The sequence below is a fragment of the Melozone crissalis genome, unplaced genomic scaffold (assembly GCF_028551555.1).
Source record: "Melozone crissalis strain CALT ecotype California unplaced genomic scaffold, PUWL_Pcris_2 ptg000095l_1, whole genome shotgun sequence".
In the NCBI taxonomy this organism is placed as follows: Eukaryota; Metazoa; Chordata; class Aves; order Passeriformes; family Passerellidae; genus Melozone; species Melozone crissalis.
In genome coordinates this window covers 1452575-1464944 of record NW_026535872.1, presented here as the reverse complement: position 1 = coordinate 1464944, position 12370 = coordinate 1452575, and the positions used below count along the sequence as shown (strand labels likewise).

The 12370-nt window shown below is 53.0% G+C and overlaps 1 pseudogene; it reads right to left on the bottom strand.

Moving 5' to 3' along the window:
* Positions 1-8008: 8008 nt before the first annotated feature.
* On the bottom strand, positions 8009-8941 carry LOC128947310 (olfactory receptor 14A16-like; annotated as a pseudogene).
* Between the last annotated feature and the right edge of the window lie 3429 nt (positions 8942-12370).

Below are 12370 nucleotides of genomic sequence, written 5' to 3'. Positions count from 1 at the left end.
GGCACATGAGCACAGTATAGGGACATTGGAGCTCTGTGCTCAGTGGGTTGGAGACTGAGGACAGTGGAGCAGAGCCATGAGAGTGTTTAAAGAGCAGCTGCAGGGATGGTGGATCCTTTTGATATAATGGAAAACAGCCAGAGAGAGGAAGTATTAATGCTAAGGGCAGCTGGGGAGGCCCAGAAAAGCACCAGGAGAAAGGAATTTCCCTGGCAGGGCAGGGCTGTGGTGCAGCATGTCCCCAGCAGGAGCCTGGAGCAGCCCAAGGCTCTGTGTGGGCAGGCAGAGGCAGGCAGGAGGCAGAGCTGTCAGCAAAGGAAGGGCCCAGCCAGGTGGGGCAGCCGGGGGATGCCGACTGCCTGCAGGGACAGAGGCACAGGGCAGGGACACCGTGGGACAGCCTGGGCTGCACAGGGCATAGGGATGGGCAGCAGCTGCAAGACAGCCCTGCCAGAGCCAACTTGGGCAGCACTTTGGCCATGGCTGCTGGGCCTGGGCCTGAGGCCACAAGGGGACAAGTGACCCTTGCAGGGCTGGGGCCTCATTGCCTCCTTGTCCCTGCTCAGCAGCCTGGCAGGGGCCTCCCCATGCTCCTGCCCTTGGCATTGCCCATCCCCACATGCCAGTGTCCATCCCGGGAAAAGCCCTGAGCAGGGAGGAAGGGACAGGATCTGCCTGGCCAGGGGCTGGAGCTCAGGCCTTGGTCCTTTGCATTCCTGAAACACATCCCCACCATTTCCCTCACCCAACCCCTGGCACTCAGAGCAGCTGAGGAATGGAGTCACATCCAGGGGTGTCCCCAGGGCTCAGGATTTTGGCCAGGTCAGTGAAATATCTTTATTGCTGATCTGGATGAGGCCATCGAGGGCACCCTCAGTCGGTTCCCAGGTGAGCCCAGGCTGGGTGGCAGTGTGGCTGTGCTGGAAGGCAGGAAGCTCTGCAGAGGGATCTGGACGGGCTGGAGACATGGGCCCAGGACAATGGGATGAGGTTCACCAAGGCCAAGGGCTGGGTCCTGCCCTGGGCTCACAACCACCCAAAATCCCTGGCTGTGCCCTGCCCCAATCCCCACAGCCTGTCCTGTTTCTTTCGTCCCTGCATTACCAGGGACTTTCTGGGACAAGGGAGCTCTGCTCTGGGGATGGAGGGAGGTCCAAGTGCCACCACTGGAGTGGGAACTACAACTCATCAGGTTTGTGTCCTTTGGGGGTCAGGAACTGGTGAGACTCAGAGGCACAGAAAGTTTCTCTTCATGGCCAACAGACCACAGTGGAACAGGACACAATTTAATAACAACCACGCTCTTCCCTGAGCCATGTGCAATGTCCCAGCAGCATCTGTACATGATCCACAGGTGATTTCCATACTAGAATTAATTTTAGACAAACATGGTTCTGTGATAGATATAAACAAAATTAAGTTCTTGTATCAGGATGCCCATCCTGGAGTGGGGGCAAAACAGCTCAAACAATTCCTGATTTGCAAAGTGGTCAGTGGTGAATGGAGAAGGGAGGTCAGGCTGCTTTTGGTGTTAAGGAAATGCTGAAACCAGCATGACTCATTTCATCTCCTCCTGTCCTGGCTGATCTCCCCTCTTTCCCCTCCCACCCATTGGCTTTTGTCTCCCACCAGCCCCCAGTGCAGAGCCTGGCTCTGTGTTCTCCATCCCCTCCTCACTGGCACTGCCAGGCTGGGATGAGGAGCCCCTCAGCCTTCCCTGCTCCAGGCTGGACCAGCCCAGCTCCCTCAGCCTCTGCTCACAGCCCAAGGGCTCAGCCCCACCTTGGAGGTCCTTCCCAGACCCTGCTCCAGCTGCCAGACATCTTTCCTGCCCTGGGGAACCCAAACCCAGGCCACAGTGACCTAGATAATCCCTGTATACTTGATGTCCTGGTCACACGGCCCTGGCCCCTTGTCCCCTGTCAGGCTCTGGGGTGGATCCTGTGGAACATCCTTTGGGGGAGGCTGTGGCTCCAGGTGGGCCGGGGGGATCCCGGGGGACAGGGACCCTGCTGGGCATGAACAACATTAGACTTGTTGGGAGAAACTGTGAGGGGGAGCTGGGGCAGAGTGACCAACTCAGTGACCTGACACAGCCCTGCTGGGATGTCACACTGCCCCTCTTTGATGTCACAGCCCCTCTGTGCTGTCACAGCCCATTCTCTAATGTCACACAGCTGGTCTCTGATGTCACAGCCAACTCTGTGATGTCACAGCCAACTCTGTGATGACACAATCTGCTCTGTGATTTCAGATCCCTGCTCTGTGATGTCACAGCTGGCTCTGTGATGTCACAGAGGATGTCTGTGATTTCATCGCTTCTCAATGACCTCACATGACCCACTCTGTGATGTCATAGCCCACTCTGTTACCTCATATTAGCAGATGATCAATTGTCTCCACCAGCTGAGCTGACACCTGGAGTTTGTTCTCCAAAGCCCCAGGCCTATGGAAACCACACAATGCCCATTGTGTGAGAAGGGGAACTGGAAGTTCTCCAGCCTCAGTGTCCTGCCAGCTCAGCCAGGCCCACTGGAACATTGGGCTCCATGACCACCAGGAACCACCAGAGAGACCTCCAGGAGAGAAGAACACATGGGTTAAGGGGAGGGGAAATATGTTAATGATTTTGGGGAAATGATTATCAAAAGTGTGAAAAAGAATAGAAAATCACCAAATTTGCAGATGACACCAAGCTGGGTGTGAGTGTGAATCTGCTGCAGGGTACGAGTGTCACAGACATTTGTTCATAAAATCCTTTCTTTGGGATTTTTCCTCTTCTGGGAAGCTGGGGCCCCAGAAGAAGAATGTAAACAGTTGATATCGGCTGCTGTGGAATGTAGCAGGTGCACCTGTGTTTGGCTCATGTTCCATGTTTACAAATAAGGGCCAATCACAGGAGCAAGCTCGGGGACAGATTCCCTGGACACAGAACTTTGTTATGCATTCTTTCCTATTCTATTCTTAGTTTAGCAGCTTCTGCAACTTCTCTCTCTATTCCTTTTAGTGTAGTCATAATGTATCATATTTCATATATCAATAAATCCAGCCTTCTGATTATGAAGCAAGATTCTCATCCATCTCTCTCACCCTGAGGAACCCTCACAAGTCACTGCAATATTTGGTGACCCCTCGTGTCAGAGCAAAAATCAATTTGATAAGACCAGAGGAGCAAATTGCTGCACTGGGTAAAATCCTCTACGTGTAGCATTTGACGGTTGCTTTAGAAGCAACCACAGAAGTAGATTCAAGCCAGGAGCTGAAGAACTTAAGATCCTGATTTGGACAGAGTTCACAGTCAAGGCTGACCACAAGTGAACCTTCTTCTGGAAAACCTTCAGGAAAGATATTAGAAAAGAGCAGCTTAACCGTGGAGCTGGCCAGAGCAAGCTGGACTCTTTCAAAAGGTACTGTTGGCTTTTCTGTCCCTGAGGGTTCAGCCCTGAGAAGTTTGTGGCTGTTCATATGGGGGACACACCCCATGGAGAAAGTGGTTCGTTTTTCTCCTTCAGAGGAGAAACTTATTGCCCTCTGGCAAAAATGGGATGAAGAGGATGGATTTTTCCTGTCAGAAACAGATCTCTATGAGTTCTTTCGATGGGCAAAGCTTTTTGGGTTCTTTACTGATGTGCTGTATGCTCTCGATGTTTTCGTATGGGAGTGCATGGACTCCATTTTCTGATTCGTTTGGGGACAGGGGTGCGACTTCCCTCCTGTCTACCCAGCATTTAGAAAGCTCTTCCCAGTTTTGAAGCGGAGAGCAGCTGTTTTTCCATGGATTTTTAACTGCTATGGGCTGGCTCCATTTCCACCGTCCCCAGCGGGAGGAGACCCGGTGGGGGATGAGTTGCTGCTTTCCAGCCCCCACTGCTTCGCGGCGGCGGGGGTTGAAACTTCGCCACAGGTTGAAGAAGTTTTTTTTACTCTTTCTCCGGGGCACGTGCAGATGGAGCCGTTTCTTCCCCCCCCCCCCTTCTCCCTTGCTGGGGGGATGGGAGTGGGAGGTGCCTCCCCAGCCGGTCTCTTGGGCCCCACCCAGCTCAGAGATGGGGGTGGTACCGGTCCCCGAGGCCCCACCGCCCCTGCTGGTGCTGCGGCCGCCTCCAAGACCCGCCCCACCGGCGCGGCCGCCTCTCCGGGCGATCCCGTCTCCGCCTCTCCAGGCGGTCCCGCCCGCGGCTTCACCAGCTTCCCCGCCTGCGTCTGAGAATGCAGAAACAGCACTTCCTGCGCCTGCGCCCATGTTGCTAGGAGACGCCTTTGGCGACAGCAGCGACTCGGCACCACCCCTCCCAGCTGTTTCGCCGCCACCCCTCCCAGCTGTTTCGCCATTTGCAGCTTCGCCCCCTGCTGAGCCACTGTTGCTAGGCGACAAAGACACGTCTGCTGCTTCCGGCTCGGTGGAAGAGGGTTCCTCCTCGGCTCCGGCCCCCCTGCCGCTTTCACCAGCCGCCCCAGCAGTTCTGCCGCTGTCAGAGACTCTGTCCTCCATGTTGGCATCAGAGGCTGCTCTGGAACCGGCTGTTTGTTTGAGCTCGGACCGTCCCGGACCGGTTGCCTCTGTAGCAGTGGCCCCGGTGGCTGGCCTTCCCTTCCGTGGAGCGGGGAGTGCTCGCCAGCTGACTGTGGGGGCAGTGTGTCTGCCTGCTTTCAAGATCAGCATTCTCGGTGGGTTGGGGGGTGGTTTTTCAGGGATTGCCCCGTGGAGGTTGTCATCTCTGCCATCCCTCTTGCGCCCTAGTGGCGGGGGGCAGGTGGGTCCCGAGAGCTCTGCCTTTGGTCCCCAGCCCAGAGGGAGTGGGGGTGATGCCATGGGGCAGATGGGAGATACACCTGATGCATTTGCATTGCAGAGGGAGAGGGCACAGATGGAGGAGACCATGGCTTGTTTGCTGTGGGAAACAAACATTCCTAGATCCCAGATGAGGGTTGTTGGGTCTGCTTCTGTTCCCTCACTGCTGGCATGCCTCAGTGGTTTTGGGGAAAGAAAGCGTCTCACCACCCGTGCTGCCATTGTACTGGCAGCAGGGTGCAGGCCTGTGGGAATGCAGAGCCTGTTTCATGGGTTTGGCCCGGGCCGTTGGGCTCAAAAAGTTTTTGGGCCAGGGCCATGACTTGGCCTCCTGATGTTTCTGGGAGTTGTGGTTTTTCCTACCGGTCCTGGCCTCCCCTTTTGGGGCCAGTTTTGAGGGTTCCTGGTCCGTCATGGGCCAGGGTCCCCAGGGCCTTCCTTTCGCTGGCATTGCTCCGCTCTGCTGCTGCTCTTTTCGATCAAAAAAAAAAAATTACAATTTCTATAAAAAAAGATTGAAATAACTGGCAGCAGTTCTGAAGCACTGAAGCATTGAAGGGCCAGAAAAGGACATTCCAAAAAATTGTTTAAAATTGTTTGAAATTGTTTTATGACTGTCAATGGTTTTTGATAACTATTGATGGGACTTTTCTGCAGCAAGTCTGTTTCAGGACCAAAAAAGACTTTCAGATATATCAAAGAAGAACACCTTCAGCCCATGGACTGTTCCTGAAACTCAGCTGCTTGGACTTCAATTTTCTTTGTATTGTTTTTTGCATTTTCTTATATTGTAAGATTGTTTTAGTGATATGTTAGTATTGTATGTTATACAGGTGAAGAAATTTTCTGTTCATTCCACATCAGCATTTTTCTTTAAATTTATATATTTTGGAAAGGTCAGATGTCACAGACATTTTTTCATAAAATCCTTTCTTTGGGATTTTTCCTCTTCTGGGAAACTGGGGCCCCAGAAGAAGAATGTAAACAGTTTGATATCGGCTGCTGTGGAATGTAGCAGGTGCACCTGTGATTGGCTCATGTTCCATGTTTACAATTAAGGGCCAATCACAGGGGACAGATTCCCTGGACACAGAACTTTGTTATGTATTCTTTCCTATTCTATTCTTAGCTTAGCAGCTTCTGCAGCTTCTCTCTCTATTCCTTTTAGTATAGTCATAATGTATCATATATCATATATCAAAAAATCCAGCCTTCTGATCATGAAGCAAGATTCTCGTCCATCTCTCTCACCCTGAGGAACCCTCACAAGTAACTGCAATATACGAGGGCTGTGCAGAGGCCTCTCGACAGGCTGGATCCAGGGCCCAAATCCAACAAGGTGAGGTTAAACAAGTCCAAGTGCCAGGTCCTGCACTTTGGCCACAACAATCCCTGTAGCTCTACAGGCTGGGGACAGAGTGGCTGGACAGCAGCCAGGCAGAAGGGACCTGGGGCACTGATGGACAGCAGGCTGGACATGAGCCTGCAGTGTGCCCAGGTGGCCAAGAAGGAGAATGGCTCCTGGCTTGGACCAGGAATGGTGTGGCCAGCAGGAGTAGGAAGCTCAAGGGAGGCAATGCAGTGTGAGGACAAAGGTTGGACTTGATGATCTCCAAGGTCTGTTCCAGCCTTGCTGATTTCTGGGATTCTCTGAAAGAACCCTTAGAGCAGTTTCAGGATGAGCCCTGGGCCTCCTCTTGAGAAGCTGCAGAAGCCCAGGTCCCTCAGCTTCTCCTGCCAGCCCCAAAGCCCATCCTGTCAGTCCTGCAGAGCCTCTGCAGCTCCTCCTCACTGCCCAGAACAGGGAGCCCCAGAGCCAGACACAGCAGCCCAGATGTGCTCTCCTGGCCTGGGGTGCCTCTGGCAAGGGAGCAGCACCAGGCACTGCAGGAGCCTGCAGACAATTCCTGCAGCATGATCCTGCTCCCCAAGGGACGTTCCCATGGTGCCAAGTCAGGAACTGCAATGGGAAGTGGGGCCAGAGAGGACAAGGCAAACAGGGATGGGCTGTTTGCAGGGGAGGGAACAGGGGTGGGCAAAAGGAAGAAATCTGTACAAAGGAAGAGTAAAGAAAGCAAAAGTAAAGGCAAGGAAATGTTCAGGGCAGTTTGGGGGTGGCTGCCAGGCAGCCCTGGCTCTGACCAACAGCGACTGCAGTGGGACAGGAAAGTCCCAGCTGATGGGAACAAACTTTGTGGCTGACTGCAGAGGCCAGGACAAAGCTGAGTGGTTTCCCTAGTGTCCGCCAGCCCTTGCTGGCCCCAGGGGCTGATGGCATTTGTGATCCCTCAGGTTCATGTCCCCACAGCAACATCATGGGGTTGCTCCCCCTGCTCTGTGCAATGCAAACAGGGGCTGCTGAGCCAGTGCTGCCGTGTCTGTGCCTGCAAGGATGGGGCACCTGTGTGAGATGGGGGAGAGGCCAGGACTGCAGAGGGGGGATGTTGTTGGCAGCTCCATGAGGACGCTCTGGGACGCTGCCCTGGGCTGTCCAGCGCACTGGGGATGGATCAGCCCCTGCTCTGCTGCTCCTTCCCATCTGCCCCAGGGCCCTTGCAGCGCACCAGCCATGCTGTTTGCCCCCAGCCCGCCCACGGCCAGCCTGGGGCTGCTCACAGGGCTTTTCTGTGCTGAGTATTGGCCTGGCTGTGTTCTTGAGAGACCTGGGCAAGGAGCCTGGAGCCCCCAGGGCCTGGCCTGAGGTGTCAGTGCTGCCCCAGTAGTGCCCATGGCCTGTCCCTGCTGCAGCCCCGGCACTGCCACCCCATGGACTGTGCCCGGCCCCGCGAGCACTCAGGCCCTGCAGGAACACCAGGGCCACCAGGGCAGTGGGGCAGGGCCACGGCAGCAGCACTGGCAACACCAAGTGCTGCTGCTGCTGGGCACAGCTGCTGGGCCAGCACTGATCTGCCCCCAGCTCTGCACACAGACATTGCTGCTGCAGTTCCCGAGAAGGCAGCAAAAGGGCATCTCTGCAGAAAACTTTGCTGGGAGATGCTTTAGTTCATTTAAAGCCACCAAGAGTGCAGCTCCTCATTGACACAGTGTGTGGCCACAGGGAAAGTGGAGAGAAGCAAAATGAGAAATGGTACAAAAAATGAACTTTTTCTTTTGAAAAGATATAGTAAGTAAAACAAAGAAAAAGAAACTACAACGAAGGAAAATAGATCAAATATTACTTTTATTCTATGTAATTGGCAGGATCGGGCAAGCATTTTAATGTTTCTTAAAGCATCCAGTCATCAGTGTCCACACTGCAGCTTTGAGCTCCTGGTTCCTCAGGCTGTAGATGAGGGGGTTCAGGGCTGGAGGCACCACCGAGTACAGAACTGACAGGGCCAGATCCAGGGATGGGGAGGACATGGAGCGGGGCTTCAGGTCAGAAAATATACCAGTGCTGAGGAACAGGAATACCACGGCCAGGTGAGGGAGGCAGGTGGAAAAGGCTTTGTGCCGTCCCTGCTCAGAGGGGATCCTCAGCACGACCCTGAAGATTTGAACATACGAGAAAACAATGAACAGAAAACAGCCAAGTGCTAAACAGACACTAACTGCAAGAAGCCCCAATTCCCTGAGGTAGGATTTGGAGCAGGAGAGCTTGAGGATCTGTGGGATTTCACAGAAGAACTGTCCCAGGGCATTGCCATGGCACAGGGGTAGGGAAAATGTATTGGCTGTGTGCATGAGAGCAGTGAGAAAGCCACTGGCCCAGGAAGCTGCTGCCATGTGGGCACAAGCTCTGCTGCCCAAGAGGGTCCCATAGTGCAGGGGTTTGCAGATGGATACGTAGCGGTCATAGCAAATAATGGTCAGGAGGGAAAGCTCAGTTCCGAGGAAGAAGATAATCAGAAAAACCTGGGCTGCACATCCTGAGTAGGAGACGTTCCTGGTGTCCCAAAGAGAATTGTGCTTGGCTTTGGGGACAGTGGTGCAGATGGAGCCCAGGTCGCTGAGGGCCAGGTTGAGCAGGAAGAAGAACATGGGTGTGTGCAGGTGGTGGCCTCAGGCTACGGCGCTGATGATGAGGCTGTTGCCCAAGAGGGCAGCCAGGGAGATGCCCAGCAAGAGGCAGAAGTGCAGGAGCTGCAGCTGCCGCGTGTCTGCCAATGCCAGCAGAAGGAAATGGCTGATGGAGCTGCTGTTGGACATTTGCTGGGGCTGCACATGGGAACCTGTTCATGGAGAAAGGACAGTGAAGAATTAGAGGAGATGTCTGTAACCAAAATCAGAGCCATTTCCCATATACCCTCCTCTGTAATGCAGGTGGACATGATGATATTTTTCTGGGGTTTTTTTAAGCACCCCCATATATCAGCTGGTGTTCCTGGATGTTAGAAACACTCAAGGAGAAAAGAGCAAATTCTGTGAGGCAAAGAGATGAGGGAAGATGGTCGGTAATTCTGACCTTTTCAGAATTTCCCTGGACTTTAACCTTTTCAGGGGGAGGTTTATCAGCTTCCCACGTTTTCCCTATAAAACCCCCACGTACTGCTGAGAGCAGATTGGTCTATCACAGCCCAGCTCCACATTTCTAGCCAATGACTCACGTTGCTCATTTCACCAACCCAGACGCATTTTCACTGTCACAACACCTCTCCCTTTCCCCATCAATCTTATAACTCAGAGATGCTCTAGGACAGGTTTGCACCCTGGATTGAAGCTCCCAGCTTGGACTGAAACCTCAGAGAGATTTCCAAGTGTCCTTATGATGGCATTGGATTAAGGGAGATGCAGCTCCTTCCCTGGCTTCCCTGACAGCATTGCCCAGAGCCGGGCACTGGGCACAGCGTCACCCTGAGCCAGCTGTGCCCCCTGCCAGAGCCCCCAGGGCCTGGCAGCTGCTCCCAGCCCTGTGCTCAGCAGAGGGAACTGGGCCCGGGGCTGCAGAGCTGCCCCATGGCTCTGCTGCAGCTATGCCTGCACAGGAGGGGCTGCACACCTTGGAGCCCCGGCCCTGAGGGCAGAGGCTTGGCTGGGGGACAGGAGGGAGGGGGCTTGTTCAGAGGGAGGGGCTGCACTGGAGGGGATCCTGCGGACATCTCTTAACTCTCCCTGCCACAGCATTTCTGGGTTTGTTTTCTCTCATTGCCTGGTCTTCTTTCTGCTTCCTGGAGATTTCCCTGCTGCAGGTGTTTCCCTGTGCCTGAGCTCTCCATGCCAGCACTCACAGACCACAAATCTCTGTACCCTCTCCTTGGCCTGACAGAACCCTGCCTGTTTGCAGGGCACTGGCTGGGGGCTGGTTCTGTTTGCAGCTTGGAGAAAGGACAGCTCAGACTGAGCCTGATGGCTCCAGCAAAGGTGATGCTGGTGCTGTCCATGGGCAAAGTGGCTGAAAGCACATTAGGGACCTCCTGTGAACCTATTGATCACTAAAATTGACAGTTTGGATGTCTCAGGCACTTGTCAAAATTCATAATTAATAATGCATAATCACCCTTTAATATTTACTTCCTGTCCTTGCCATTCTTCAATAGTAGGAAACCGATTACAAAGTCTTAGGAAATTTCCTCATTTTTGTAAAATTCATTGTTTTGGAAATATTCTATGACTGACCAGAACCCCTCAGCATGTCAGAGCTTCCTTAGCATTTCACCTCCCCTGCACCAGAAATACTCAGGGTTGTACTCACAGAGTCTGTAGGCATTGGGAGGGTCCAGCTTTAGGAGATGACTCCAGGAGCTGCAGCTGCATTGTCCTGCAGCCAGAGGTTCCTGTGTCAAGGGCTGGCAGTGATTGTGCCCCATCCACTTCTCAGCACCTTCCCAGCCCTGGCTGATTGAAGGACTCTGTGCCTTTGTGCTGTGCCCAGGGTGGCTGCAAGCAGTGCCCCAGCCCTGCTGGGCTGGCAGAAAAGCTGCTCATCAAGAGAAATGTGCTTTTGAAGCTCTTCTTGGTTACCAGGAGCTGCCTCTGTGCCAGGAGCCCAGCCCAGCTCAGCAGCACAGACACAGCACAAGGACTTTAATGAGCCTCTGGGACTTTGTGCTCAGGCCCTGAACATCAGTCCCTGAGAGGGAGCTGAATAAACTTCTCAAGAACTCAAAGTCACAATCCAACTCCAAAGTTTCTTGGACTTTTAATGGGTCCCACTGAGGGACACAACTGAGAAAGTGTCCCCAGGCCCCAGGCAGAGCAGAGAACTGGAGGCAGTGATGACAGGTGGGGACAAAGAGAAGCCAAGTCTTGGTGCCCTGGGAACAGCAGCAGGGTCTGTTCCACCAATGGCTGGGAGGAGACACCTTGTCCTGAGGCCCTGGGGCCTCCTGGCTCAGCCCCAGCCAGGCTGGGCACTGTCACCCCCTTGTCCTGCCCTCGGCATCCCCCCCTAGCCCACATCCCAGTGGTCTCAAGGATTTGCTTGAAGGAGTCCCTGGGGAGCCTTGCTCAGGAATGGCCCTGGGGGCTCCCTAATTCTCCCAGGGACTGGAGGTTTTTCAAAGGACTTTGGGTTTGGCTTTTGCCTTGGAGTCTCTGAGAAGTTTTTGCAATCATAGCCTCCAATTATGTGCTGTAATTAGTCCCTGGAGAGGATTTGTCGGTAACAACACTCAGTGGGGCTCATTAATGCTTCAAGGCACTTAAGTTATTTTATGGTACTTGGTGTTTCCCTTTTGATACAGACTATGTGAGAGGTTTTGCAATCATTGCTCCATTTATCTGTTTTAATGAGTCCCTGGAGAGCTTTGTACTGACACTCAGTGGGGCTCATTAATGCCTTGAGATACTCAAGGTTTTTGAGGTACTTTATGGATTTAGGAATACTTTTAGGTACTTTTCAGGGTTTTCCTTCCCACACTGAGTCTCTGAGAGGTTCTTTTGCCATCCTGGCCTCCAGTTCTCTCCTCCAAGGTGCCCATGAGGAGCCTGTGTTGGGTATCTTCCCCCTTTCTGTTTTACAACAAAGATGGAATAGAAAGAATTTTGTAAGACTTTCTAGAAGCATCCAAACAAACATGGGACAATTAACAATACAACAACAACCACTAGGAGATATGGTAGTCCTCTTTCAGCTAGACCTCATCCAACCATTTAGTCCTCAGGATTGGAAGAGTTTATTGAACCAGTCTTTGTTTTCCACTTGAAGATTCTTGAACCTTTCCTTCAGTACCTGAATGCTCTCGTGGATTGACTCACTGTGGCTGGAGAGGTTCATGCAACACATGCCCTCAGAGTCTACACAGCCATGCCCATGTGCCCAGAGTAAAAACTCTATCACTGTTTTTCAAGGTGGCCCGTCTGATGGTCTCTATGTCTGAGAGTAGGCCAACCAACGTAGAGGAGGTGGCATTGGTTTGCTTACTTAACAGGCATCCAAGATGGTCTGATTATCCTAAAGGTTTACCTGCAGTCACCCGAGGTAGTCCACATTGGGGGTGCTACCATCCGACACCTGGATTAAATCTCTCAAAGCCTCCTCTTTGATGTCATCCAATACTTCTTTGGAGATAGCTGCTTGATCATCTGGTAGGCTGTGTTGTCCTTCTCCAGCTGGATGGTTGATTGTCAATCCCACCCTTGCCTCATTATTAGCATAGTCTGCTATTAATTGATCTAGCAAACACTTCCATCTCCCTT